Genomic DNA, 14,837 nt, shown 5'->3' with positions numbered 1-14,837 from the left:
ACTGCACAATGTCCTCAGCATGGTAAACTGCAATATCTGTGCAGTAACAGATTCCTGATTCACGGCTCACAGGTGCAACCCATCACTGCCAGGTTATACCTCATACCATGCCTGTCGTCCCCTACACATGTACCACACATGAACAGGGGGGAGGTATCTCAAGGCAACACAGATACACATACCTCTAGGTTGTTGGCACAGCACAAAGCATCAGGGCCTATCCATGTGCAGCTAACAGTGTGTTGCACTGCCTTCTGGTTCATAGCCTGGCACACACAACCCTCCCATGCACAGGAAACCCACCTGTCCTCCCTAACAACACTGGGAATATGATGGTCTCTAGATATGTCTTTATATGGCTGGACTGCATCCAGCCGAACATTGTGTGTGAGCATTACTGCAGCTACAACACACTAGCGGAAAGGTTCCCAGCATGTAGTCACTGAATTGCAGTGGAACAACATGTTACCACTCCCACAACAGGTGTGAACATGCAGCACCTGTTCATCGACTACATGTAGTCTATATGGCCCAGACCAGATGTGTATCCCCCGCTGTTAGGATGATACCATATACAACTCACACTGTATATACACATACCGCATGCAGCCCCTGCACAGTAAGACACAGTCATAATGTTATGCAGTGCAAATACCATTTATTCACTTGAGGCACGTGTCAGACATGGAAACTATTGAAGGTCACAGGTATATATGTGTATGTGTCACACACATACATCATGTGTGCATTGCCATTGCTGGTTTATGCAATGTCATGCATTGTTATGAACAACAACCCACACATGGGCATTTTGTGTGACACAAACACACGTGGCAGTTGTGGGTTTCCAAAACATACCTATCTGTGCTCTGACAGTAGTAATAGACCCAGTAGCGGAGCGCACTATTTGCATTAATGGGCGATTAGCCCTGTTTGGCTGTACTGATAGTGTGGTGACATCACCTGTGATTACTGCGGGAATATGCAGCATCTGGTGTATTGTAGTAGTTGCCAAAAGGAACTGTTCTCTTACACTTGCAATTACACACACCCTACTATCCCTCCACACACACACTTGCCATTTGCAGGATCCAAACCCCTATCTAATTATGTTATGACACTTGAGTGAGACACATTAGCAAAGCACGCTATTCAAATTACTGGGAGGTTTTCTTTCTCCAGCTATACTTATAGGTTGCTGACATCATCAGTGTTTGGAAAGGGTAATGTGCATCATGTAGTGTGTTCTCCTGATTGCCAAAAAGCACATATCTTTCATACAGAATTGCACACACACAAACTCCCCTCATCCAAACACACACACTTGCAGGATCAAAACCCTTACCTAACTATATTATGACACTTGAGAGAGACGCATTAGCAGAGCGTGCTATTCGAATTATTGGGAGGTTTCCCTTCTCCAGCTGTACTTATAGGGTGCTGACATCATCAGTGTTTGGAAAGGGTAATGTGCATCATGTAGTGTGTTCTCCTGATTGCCAAAAAGCACATATTTTTTACACAGAATTGCACACACACAAACTCCCCTCATCCAAACACACACACTTGCAGGATCCAAACCCCTACCTAACTATGTTATGACACTTGAGAGAGACGCATCAGCAGAGCATGCTATTTGAATTACTGGTAGATTTCCCTTCCCCAGCTGTACTTATAGGGTGCAAACATCATCAGTTTTTGGAAAGGGTAATGTGCATCATGTAGTGTGTTCTCCTGATTGCCAAAAAGCAGATATATTTTATACAGAATTGCACACACATAAACTCCCCTCATTCAAACACACACACTTGCAGGATTCAAACCTCTACCTATGTTATGACACTTTAGAGAGACGCATTAGCGGAGCACGCTATTCGACTTATTTGGAGGTTTCCCTTCTCCAGCTGTACTTATAGGGTGCTGACATCATCAGTGTTTAGAAAGGGGAATGTGCATCCTGTAGTGTGTTCTCCTAGTTGCCAAAAGGGACATTTCTTTCATACAGACTTGCACACACACTAACCCCTCTCCACAAACACTGGGCATTTGCAGAATTCAAACTCCTACCTAACTATGCTATGACCCTCGAGACGGACACATTAGCAGAGCACGCTATTCGCATTTTTGGGAGGTTTACCTTCTCCTGCTGTACTTATAGGGTGCTGACATAATCAGTGTTTAGAAAGGGGAATGTGCATCCTGTAGTGTGTTCTCCTAGTTGCCAAAAGGGACATTTATTTCATACAGACTTGCACACACACTAACCCCCCTCCACACACACTGGGCATTTGCAGGATTCAAACCCCTACCTAACTAAGTTTTGACACTCAAGACAGACGCATTAGCTAAGTGCACTATTCACATTACTGGCAGGTTTCTCTTCTCCTGCTGTACGTATAGGGTGCTGACATCATCAGTGTTTAGAAGGGGAATGTGCATCCTGTAGTGTGTTTCCCCGGTTGCCAAAAGGGACATTTCCCTCACACAGACTTGGACTCACAATAAATCCGCTCACCAACACACACACTGAGCATTTGCAGGATTCAAACTGCTACCTACCTATATTATGACACTTGAGGGAGACTCATTAGCAGAGCGCGCTATCCAAATTACTGGGCATCAATTCTGCACCTGCAGTATTTATAGGGTGCTGACATCATTATTTCTACAGAGGTATGTACATCTAGTACTACCTGTCAGGTGGGGGATAGCATATATATGCATTTGCAGCCACCTACTTCAGGGTCAGATATGCACATCGCACTGGCAGGTTATGTTCTATACCATGCTTCATGACCACAGGACCTGTAACACACAACACAACCAGTCCAGACCACCCCTCCCACATCCAGGACACACACTTTGCTTCCCTGGGAACAGTGCCAGGATATGCAGGTGTTCACATACACCATTCCAGTTGTTAGCGTCAGGTACAGGCATATTGTGTGTGGGAACTACTCAGGCCTCTACAACATTACCCTACAGCCCCTACAATTTGTGAGTCTATATGCTATGGCAGACCACTCACCACAGCCACAAGGGGGAATACATATTGAACCTGACCATCTGCAACATGGGTACTCACTGTTCCACACCAGAGGTAGACCACCATTGTTGATATCTGACCATACCCACCTTTCCCTGGACATCCATATCCCATCCCCACCCCCAGGCAAGGTTGTCACTGCAAACAAACTATATTTATCTCAAGCAGACTTTACACTTGTGCAGACTGGGGTGGAAGACTTCAAAGGACCCATGCTGGGGGAGTATACTGGCCACTCTGCATAATCCTTGACAATTGCATTCTATGAGCATGTGGAAGGTTTGCATTGATCATGCTATCCCAAATATACCCATGACTGCTCCACAACAGGACACCTGTCAGGTGTACACCAGCCATATATGAGCTGTCCAACAGACAGAGTGAGCTAATACATTGCAGAGCAGTAGCCCACAGAGGGAGGACATCTCTGAACAGTACCAGCATGACACTTCAATCCCACATAATCATCACGACACAGTGTTGACAGTGAAATTGTCCAGACAATGCAGATAAGGCTCCCCTCAGTCTGTTATTGACGCCCACTTACTGTTAGAGGTCCTCAGCAACCCTCTTCCAGCACACACCAACAACATGGATGTGGCTTAGCACATTCAAACCCTGGGATTTCCACTGTGTCCCTGCTTGACAGAGGCACAGCACAGTAGCCTCACACAGTGCCTTATGTGACCTACTTTACAGTGGCACAGTAGCCTACTGTACTGGGGAGGCAGACACCAAGCACACTCTGGCTAAGCTGTCATTCCCTAGGGCAAACAGCCTAGTGTTGACCTCTACACCCATATGTTTAATTGTCAGATGCACATTATTTGTTGCTGATAGACTGTTTGCAGGTGTTTATTGCCATAGCATTCCCTGTGTGTATGGACAACGTGTGTATCTGTGGAAGATGTTTGCATATGGGAGGGATCCACTATATCACATATGTCTCTGTAGTCATTTAACTGTGTGCACTGGGCAGATTGCTGTAATGTGGTTGGTTCCTGGAATAACATGTACACATACCAGATATGTGTGGCCAACTGCTAAACTGAGATTTGGCCCAAGTGTGTGAGCATGCCCAGTTCAGCCTTCCCATGGCATGTTGTCTGACATATGTCTCATTTAGCAAAGTGTGCGAGCATGCCCAGTGTGTGCTTTCCATATGTTGAACTCTGCAGCCCACCACATTTGTGGATGAGTGTGAACTTCAACAATATCTCCCATTTATGGTTGTGTGTTGTGTGTCATGTTGTGTAGTTACTGTCCAACTGCTTTGTGTGTGAACACAACAGGGATTATACTGTGCCTGCAGGGTTTGCATGGAATACTTTGCATACAGTTGTCAGCATCCTTTCATACTGACCTAACACTGTAGTACCGTATAGTGTACTGGTTCAGTACTTTCACTGTGGTGGACAGTATCCTGGGCTTTAGTCCTATCACTGCTTTACATTTCCATAGTGAGCACAACAGCCTGGTTGCATTATGTTCAGATATGAACTACTTATACCAGGCTTGTCCAACATTGGTAGCGTATTCCACAACATAGGTGTACATTGGCAAACAGTAGCGATGTGCCCTAGGCCATTTCTAATGCTAGTCAGAGAGTGTGTTTGTCCTTCGACACACATTGTAAGTGGAGATTGCCATAACATATGTCATGGTTAGTATACTGTGCCTCCGTCTACCTGTGACATAACAGTGATACCCAGGGTAAACCTACCATCTCCCATCCACTCATCACGATTCCTGTTGAGGAGAATCGATGAGTGACTCTATGGATAACCTGTACTGGGAGTTTACTCATGAGTGGGTGTGGCTTCTGTGTTATGGATCATGCAGTACAGCTTGTCCTATGTATGTCAGTGCTAGGGTTCAGGTCTCTCATGTGCATAGCTCACTGCCATTCAGATTGTACAAGGTGCAGCATGTTCATTGATTCCAGCTTGGACATGACTTTATACATCAGGCACAGCTTGCCTCTGGGTGGGCAGTATGGCAGTGTGTGGAGCTGCAGTTTGTTTAATCAGGCAACACATGGCATCTGTTCAAGCTCTTTGATACTCCTGGTGAGGTACTGTTGGGGACTTTACAGTTGATGGAGGTGTCTGCTGAGGTACATCCCACAGGGGCTATTGTAGTCAATTGTAACGCTGATGAAGGATGACTGCAGAGCCACAATGACCTCCCCTTATCTAGATCCAACAACCTTCATGATTAGGTGGGTATATGGTATGTTTCTGTGAACACTACAGCCACATGTTTGTCCAATGCAGGATATCTATCACCTTGTGTCCCCAGGTCTCTCATTACATGTTAGGTACGTAATGGGTTAACACCTGTGTGGTAATTGGTGGGCACGTACTGTATATCCACGGGGGCTGACTATACACTTTTCTGCAATTAGCTTGCTGACATGGCTATGGCACCAGTTTTCTGTTTCTATGTGGCCCTTTTGTGGGATGCTTGTGTCAGCTGGAGGGTCAGATATGGTGGGCAGTTTGTAGTCTTCTGCATACATGTTCAGACACAGTCCTTCCATGTTGGCCTGTACCTATGGGACATATGTACCAAACGAGGGAGTTCCCAGGACCAAGCCTTGTGGGATGCCACTTATATCTGGTTTGTAGTCTGACATGGCTGCAGCATGTCTGACCATGTCAGTCCTGTCCTTGGTCTGGTTTGCAACCCCTCTACTGACATAGGGGTTTATATTTAAGCTGGTGAGCATATCTATAATGAACACGTAGGGTATTGTATGGAAGGCATTTGCAAGGTCCAGCTATGCTGTGTGGACCACATTGCCCTCATCAATGACCTTAATGACTGTTTCAAATGAGTCAAACATGTTTAGGGGCAGGATCTGCACTTCAGAAAACCACACTGGGTACGGTCCAGTATCAGTAGGTCCCCAATATCTTTATGTCTGCGGTACATGCTGATCCTTTCCATAGCTGTGCAGACCAAGCTTGTCAGGATTCTGGGGTGGTACTTTGCAGTATCCATTCAGGCAACACCTTTGTTGAGAAGGACTACTGTTGTTGTACACTGCTCTTTGGGTACATATCCTGTGGTAAGGCTGACATTGAGCAGTAGTGTGATTTGGCATTCCATTCTTCTTGGAGTCCATGTTGGACTCAGCCCAGGACACCATCTCATACCATTGCTGCTGTGTGTTTTGCTTTGTAGATGCTGGCTGTTACCTCAGCATCTGCAATGTCAGGGGACAAGCAGTCTGCTGGGATAGATATTTTGCATTCTGGGGGGGGGGGGTTGCACTGCACCTGTCAGGTTGTATGTTGGCAATATGTGTGTGTGTTTGGTATGTTGTTTGTAATATTTGTGTGATTCAGAGCATATCTGTGAATTACCACCACGGTTCCTACCATCAGTTGAGTATGCCTTGGGATTATCCTTAGTGTCCTGTACAATTTATAGGTTCATAGCTTCATACTAGGCTATCCACCCTAGGGCATTATAAAGCCTAGCCAGAGTGTGTGTGTCTTTCGCCGCCCCTTGCTATGTGAATATTATGGCCATTTATGATTTACTTTACTGTGCCTCTGTCTGGACGTGACACAGTGAAGACCCCCCAGTGGACATCTACGATCATCCATCCACTTGGCAATATTCCTGTTGAAGAGTGTCAGTGAGGGGCTCTGCCTAACATGGAGTGGGATTCTGTTCCAGGGTGTGGGGAGCCTCTGGGTTATGTATCTGTCCCTCCAGCACATCCTATTTCATTATGTGTTGAGGTTGACATCTCTCACTCTCACAGCTCCAATGGCTTTGAGTTTTGTGGGGTGGAGCATGTCCATTACTCCTGTGTTGGACATGGCCTTGTACAACAGACATACAATGCCTCTGTGTAGGCAGTATGTGACTGCATTCAGCTGGGGAGTCTACAGCCAGGCAGCATATGACATATATTTGAGACCCTTTATCCTCTTGGTGAGGTACCTTTGAGGTCTTTCTAACTGCTGCAGGTGTCAGGTAAGGTACATCCCAAATGAGGCATTGTTCTAGATTATGGGTCTGATAAGAGAACAGTACAGGGGCACAATGACCTCTGTTGACGTAGATGTGAATCCTTTCATGATACGGTGTCCAATATAGACAGTCTTCCTAGCCGCATTGGCAATGTGAGTGTCACATAACAGGTTACTGTCCACTTGTGTCCCTAGGTCCCTGATTACTCCTTCCATACATAATGGTTTACCACCTATGTGGTAATTTGTGAGTACCCTGTTTGGTATTTGGTGGGACATTCATACTGTCCAGTGTCTTCAGGATGTCTGGGTGGGGTTCCTGTGTGTGAGAGTGTGGTCTGTAGCATGCTACAGACTGTACAGCAGTTTTGCCTATGGTTAGGTACACATGGGTAGTCTCCTATGCTTCGTGCATTGTCAGTTACCCGAACGTATGGGTGTCTGTGCTGAATATGGATACTCCCCATCCTTTCATGTTTTGGGGCCATAACGCATGACATGAAGTATTACCTGGTAGTGCTGGTGTGCTGTCAGTAGGCTTGCAGCAGGTTTCTGTCACTGCACAGACATCGATGTTCTCCATACTGGGGAAGGCCTCAGGAGCATGCATATTGCGGTTTACACATCTGGCATTGGTCAGCATTACCCTTATGTTTCTTACCACTTATGTTTTCTAGGGTGGTGGGTTAGTCTTTTCAGCCTTGCCTACATAAGGCTCTATGGAGGTGGCAAAAGCCTTATCCAATATCCAGATGCCCAGGGGGAACAGGTGCAAGCCATCCCTGGAACAGCAGCATGGCTTGTCATGCATGACATCCCAAGCAGACAGACATTAGATCCTCTTGGAATGACAGCAGTAATTGTGCCACCTGTTAAAGCTGATCATTCTGTGTTTGTACTGTGGCATCATTCTTGGTGAGGGTAGGATGCTGCAAATGGGCAGTGTCATACCGGCCTGGAGTACATACTCAGAGAGCTCATCTATGTCTCTTTTCATGTAGTCCGGGGAGGTAGATCTCAGGTCATTCACACCAGCATGGACAATGACTGCATCCTATTTCTACTTGCTTTGGGGTGACCTGCGTACTTGTGTTGTGTGGCATATTGTAGCAGCCTACAGGCAACCTACTGTACCCTTTCCCTTGTTCAGTCTGGTGAGCGGGACAGCAGTGTGTCTGCCTATAGAGTCACCTATTACAACTGTATCAGGCATGTTGTTTCTCCTTCTGGCCTGTGACTGTTTGGCACACCAGCTTTGTGTACTATGTGTTGCATGTGCTATGTTTGGAGGTTGTGGTTGCTTGGGGGTCTGCTTTGGAGGCCTCTGTTGGTGTGGTGTGTTTGTAATTAGGGCCTCCGGGAATGTTTTCCTGTGTTTATGTGTTTGGTTTGCAGTTGGGATAGGTCTATGTGGGGCTGGGTTTGTGGTGTGTGTGGTTACCTTCTCCTCCTGACTAGTTTTGACAGTACTGAGTTGAGGGAGCTCAGCCTCCAGTTTGGATAAATGGTTGCATCTCTCACATATATTTGTATTTCTTGGGGGGAGTTGAGGGTTGTCTGTGTACTTGGGGCAGGTGTAACATTGCCTCAGGATTCACAGATTCAACTTGTTGTAGCTGGCCTTAGTGGATTGTATGTGTGGACATATTTTATTGCCATACTACTGATCAGTGATTACTTCCCTTTTTATGTTTGCTCTATCATGTAGTAGCTTCCTCATTCTCTTGCATGGTTTGGTAATGGCTGGAGTCCAGCATGCCAGATGCCTGCGTGTATGGCATTGTGTCTTGTTGTTATTTGTGATTGCATAATCCAAGCATTCCTGGCTGCGTTCATGGAATGCCTGTATAACAGGTTCTGAGGTGTGGCCCATATATTGCACCTGCACAGGGCCTTTAATGGATTACACATCAGTTTGGAGGGGTGCAACTTATGCTTTACACATGTTTTTCACTGTGGTTTTCTGGCCAGGGACTGTGGTCAGGATGTGTATATCTACTGTGATTACTCTATGGTCTGGTCTTACCAGTGAGGGTTACACTTCTCATCTTGCCATCCAGTACCCATGTTGCTGATTATCACATCCAGTATACTTACCCCTCTTGTGGGAGTGGTACATTGTTCCTGGGCATTTTGGTTTATGGATTCTAGGAACTTTTCTCCTACAGTGTTGGAGCTAGTATAATGCTCCCAGTCTATGTCTGGGTATTTTCAGTCAACCAATATAATGTGGTTGGGGGGCTTGATATATTCATGTATTCCAACATAGGCCAGGTGCAGTTCCTGGTGTTAGGACAGTAGTCTGTAGCAGGCTGTAAACTGGGAAGCAGTTTTAGCCACTGTTACTTGACCATGGCTAGTCCATGCTGCTTCTTGTTGTGGTACCAACATGGGGGTGTGGTTATCCTTGAGAATTATTGCTAGTCACCCTCCTTTTGTAGCTTGTTCCATGTTTCGATGCTGTACAGCACAGTATGAGGTGTAACCTGGTATTGTTAGGGTGGTGTTGTGAGCCTTGACCCAGTTTTCTGTTACAGGACAGATATCAACATTCTCCATACTGGGTGAGTTTACACTGCACGCATCTTGCTGTTTAGACTTCTGGCATTGGGTAGCATTACATCAAGGTTCTTATCCCTTGTGGTACCTATGGAGGTGGGTTTGTGTTTTGAGCCTTACCTATTCAGGGCACGCTGTGGGTAATGACAGCCTTTGCCGGTATCCATGGGGCCTGGACTGATAGTTGCATGCCACCCCTAGCAGGTGGAGCATCATGTCATGCTCAGCATGTCATCCCAGGCTGGCACACATTGGATCCCCTTTGACTAACTGCAATACTGCAGCCAATTATTGCAATTGATCATCCCATCATCATATTGTGGCATCATGCTTGGTGAGGGTAGGATGTTAGTCAGGGTCCTCAAGTGTGCATATACTACATGGTGTTGCATTACTTAACACATGGCATTCATGCCTCAGGTGGTGCTGCAGGGCTGCTTCTGTCGGATGCACATATTACACTCCCTGTACATGTTTGAGAGCAGGTTATGTCATTTTAGGCATCCATGTTATTATATGAGTGAGTCAGAGAGAGGTATCATTCCCAGGGTTCCTACTGAGCCAGTGTATGTGCTATGCATTGCCTCTTTGCCAAGGCCAGGGCATACTGGGCACGCCTCCTTCTGCCTACTGGGGCAGGCTCAGGTTGTTCCTCCTCCGAATCACACTCTGCCTGTGATGGCCTTGGCAATGGTGGGGGGCTGTTTGGCCCGGCCCTATGCTGGTCCTGCTGCAGCTGTTTTCGCAAGATCATATTATGTAGCATAGCGCATACCATGACAATTTGGGTACATGTAGTTGGTGAGTACTGCAAGGCTCCACCAGATGTGTCCAGACACCAGAACCGTTACTTGAGCAGCCCAAACACACACTCTATTACATTACGTGTTTGTGCGTGTGCCTCATTATGGCATTCCTGTTCAGGTGTGTGTGCATTTCTAATGGGTGTCATCAGCCATGGCTCCAGTGCATAACCTGCATCCCCCACTAGGTGTCCGTGTGGGATGTCCCCATTGGCAAATGTCTGGTACAGCTGTGTCAAATGCCAGATATGGGAATCATGGTAGCTCTCAGGGCAGCCAGCACACACATTCATTATTATGCCCTGGGCATCACACATGACCTGGCAGTTGATGGAGGGGAAGCCCTTGCGTTTAATGTAGGCCTTACCCCGCTCACTGGCTGGTGCTTTGATGCGTATGTGCATGCAGTCTATTCCACCCACTACCTCAGGGTATTCCGCTATTTGCTGGAAGAGACGCATATTGCTGGCCAATACCTCACGGGCATTGGGGAAATATACATGATCACCGACATGTGCTGACATGGCATTCAGGAACTGGTGCAGTACCCTGGAGGCTGATGCCTGTGATATCCCCATCATATCACCAGTTGGTCTCTGGAAGGTACCTGTTGCTAGTATTCTTAGGCCAACACATACCTTGGTTTCCACTGGGATGGGTTCCCCTCTGTTGGTTCTGTGTGTGAGGCATGGCCTGCACAGCTCAACAATTTGCTGCAGGAGGTCTCTGTCCACTCTATAGCACTCTACTATCTCCAGCTCATGTAACCCGTGGTAGGTGACCCTGGGCCTGTACACTCTTCTCCGTCTCCTCACTGTGGGTTGTCTGGCACCATCTGCATTGTCACCATCCTCATCAAGTCGCCTATGTCTCCTTATGACAGCTATGGCAGCTCCTAGCATTTCTGCTCTGAGTTCAGCTTTTTCAGTTTTCACTTCTAATAGCTTACTCCTGTCTTGCAGTGTCTCTTGAGAGAAACATCCTGCACTGCTGTTTGCAGAGTTTTAAGTGCTTGGCTGAGCTACTATTCTGCCTGTGTAATTGCCTGCTTCTAATTGTTTTCACCTGCTAGCTCCAGCAGTATTCCCTGCTAGCTTCCTACTAATTCTGTTGCTTCCTTTTTCCTTTCTGTTTCCTCAGGGGGGAGCAATGTGCATACTAGCAGAAACACGCACACAGTGGCTTACACGCATACACACATGCTTACCCGGTTCAGAATCTGCTTATTCGGGTTAAAACGCGTGCACACCAGCGCAAACAGTCTTAGAAGTCTGTCAACACGCTCCCACATGCTCAGTCTGCCTTACACGCATGCACACATGCTTACACGGTTTAGAATCATCTTATTCGGGTTAAAACGCGCGCGCACCAGTGCAAACAGTCTTACAAGTCTGCCAACAGGCTCCGACATGCTCAGTCTGCCTTACACGTGCACACACTCCCCTACTCGCGCTTCATGGCATGCACACGTGCGCATGCACGCCCAACAAGAAACTTTGGTGTAAGTAACAGTGTACACCTTCCATTTCTTGACTTTCCCATGCTTATCTTGTGGCACTCCTCTTTCCATGATATGTGTCTGACATCTGTCATGTAACACTGACCTCCAATGAACTGCATTTCTTTCTACCATTCCCCCCTGTGATGTCACCTATCTTCTACTCTATTCCTCCCCCTTATCTATCTCTTACACTACTCAGAATGTGCTCATTTGCTATGTGACATTGGAATTCAGTATCCTAACACTCATTTACATCAGATTGCCCACTAATGCTTAGTTACATCTCTTAGACTCGGCTTCCCCCCTTAGCAACCACTAAACGGTGGCCATGTTGTTTTTGGTCTGCTGGTCTCTGTATTGTAAATCCATGTATTGCATAAAACCCACATTTGTGGGTTTATAACCTTCATTTTTATGTGTAATACAGTGCAACCCGTTTGCGCGTGGCTGCGCTGCATTTAAACATCGGCGATCGCCGAAAAAAAAAAGAATTATTTTTCATATTTGCATTGGGGTACCTTGCCAGTGGCCACATATTTGGCCATTGGCATGCTGCCTGACACATATGCACCCTTTATTTGGAGCTGACATGGCTCCATTGTGATTTTTGCAGAAACGTACTCAGTTGTCAACTGAGTACATTTCTGCAGCCAAAACGGCTCTTACATGGGCTGCTTTCTGCTTCGTGGATGACTACTCTACCTCATTTGCATGCCTTTCGGCTGCAAGTGAGGTATTTAGCATATCCATGCCCAGTCCGTGTAAGAGACGTTTTAGCTGGTCTCTTACACGGAGTTTTGAGCTGTTCCTGGATCGCGAGGCTTGCATGGAGTCTTACACGTCTCTTACACTCCGTGCAAGCCTTCGTGAAACCTGCCCCCTGTCTCGCATTTGTAGTGAGATTTCTCCTGTGGCACATGCAGTCAATGCAATATCCTATAGCTTGTGTACTTAGTTAGGTTTTTAAACCCCCTAGTGACTGGTTTACTACTAGTGTGTATTTTGATGGGAATTAATGACATCCATCACCATTGTAATGTCTTCAGTTAATGCGAGAAAGGGCACCTGCTTTACTTTTTGCCAGAAAATTGATTTGCACTATACTGATGATGCCATCCCATCAAATATGTCCTGTCTTAAAGTTGCGTTAAGAATGCACCAGTGGCACATGCAGTTAATGCATTGTTATGTACATTGTGGACTTACATTGTTAGCTGTTCAACTCCAACAAAGGATGACATAAAGTGAGTGTAGTGACATGACACTCACAACATTGCATCAATTTACTTCTAACAAAGACCTTTCACCACATTGGAGATTTCATGCTAGTTAAACAGGTATTCTTTGATAATTGTGGTGAAAGATCTTCTAAAGCTTATGCAGTTAACACTGACTTCTACAGCATGTGTACCCAGATAGGCATTGGTTCAGATCTGGGAATATAAATGTGCAGAGTACTGGATGAAGGGCCATCAAAAGTCTTTCTTAGTTCACATCCTGAATTGTGTTCTTTGTGACAACCTCTATTACTGTCACCTGTGGCAGACACAGTTACTACACATCTCTGTAGAGTGTGGAGCATGATACGCAGGGGGTTGTATCTGGTCAGTTTTGCCTGTTGAACTGTTATGATATACAGGATCGATTAAACCTTTTCCTGGGTGAGGTTTTGTAGAATTATACCCAGGTCAGCAATGCATGTTTCTTGTATCTTCCCATGTCCATTCTGCACTTAGTTGTATAATAATTCATACTGAAGCACTTTCTTTATGTTTAAGTCTGCTTACTATCAGTGACTGAGTCATGTGACCAGAATTTGGTGGCCATAAGATTTTTAGATTAATGATAAATGTATTGGTTGGCAGAGGAATGGATAAAGCACTGTAGCCCTGTCTATTGCACATTTTTCACAGTAGGTGGAAGTGGTGGCGGAATTCAGACTCCCATCTGCTCTTCTCAATTTATTTTCACTGTAACTATAAATTTTATTTATTTTATTTATTTAACATTTGTTTACCGGGAAAGTCTGACTGGACACAGGCCCTTTTTCAGCAGAGGCCCAAGGAGAAAAGTTGTGAGCTACATGCTCTAGGGACCTAAACCTTGTCACCACAATAAACAGAACATGTTGGAGAGATAGATTCCTGTCCCAGAGACTTCCCATACTCTGGAACAAACTACCTATCTATATCAAACAAAGCTCCTCATTAGCACTCTTCAAGAAAAATCTTGATGACTGGATGGGAGATAGGAAATTCACCCTGAGGATCACTTCTGTGGCTCTGCTCGACAGGGGCACAGGAAAACAATTTTCTTGTGTAGCAAAAGCCAGGGTACCTTTTTGGCTAGGCTTATATAGGCCCTAGGGCCAATAGCCTAGTACATACCTATGAACCTATGAGTAACAGTAAATTTTCATCCACACATTACAATAATCAAAAAAGTATAAAGTAAACAAAATGTAGTATACATAAGAACATACACATTTGTTACATTTTGACAACATAACCTAGGCTTTGAACATAGCTAGTACTATTTGTAGGTATGACTTATGTCAAGATATAAGGTTAGGACAGGTCGGTAAGAACAGAGGATTAAACACCGGGGGAGAAGTTGGATATGTTTTGAGTATACTGTGGTGTATCAGAGTACTCATGAGGGGTTAGTACAGGAACATAACCACTTACTTTTCAGAAAAGCTTTAAGTGATGGCTTAAAGTGGTTAGTGGATGAGATTGAGAGAATGGAGTTAGGAAGGGAATTTCATATATGAGATATATAGTTGGAAAATAAAGATTATCCTGCAGTGTTGTTGGCCTTGGAGACTGTGAGTAAGTTCTTGTTAGAGCGAAGCGGTCTGCTGGAACTGTAAGGAAGGATGAGATTTTGTAGTGCAAGAGTTCTAGTTGGTTGTGTTACAATTTTGTGAGCTAGAGAGA

This window comes from Protopterus annectens, chromosome 3.part1 (assembly GCF_019279795.1).
Source record: "Protopterus annectens isolate FY-2018-M chromosome 3.part1, PAN1.0, whole genome shotgun sequence".
NCBI classification, from domain to species: domain Eukaryota; kingdom Metazoa; phylum Chordata; order Ceratodontiformes; family Protopteridae; genus Protopterus; species Protopterus annectens.
The sequence above is the reverse complement of the archived record's forward strand: the minus strand, read 5'-3'. Positions refer to the sequence as shown.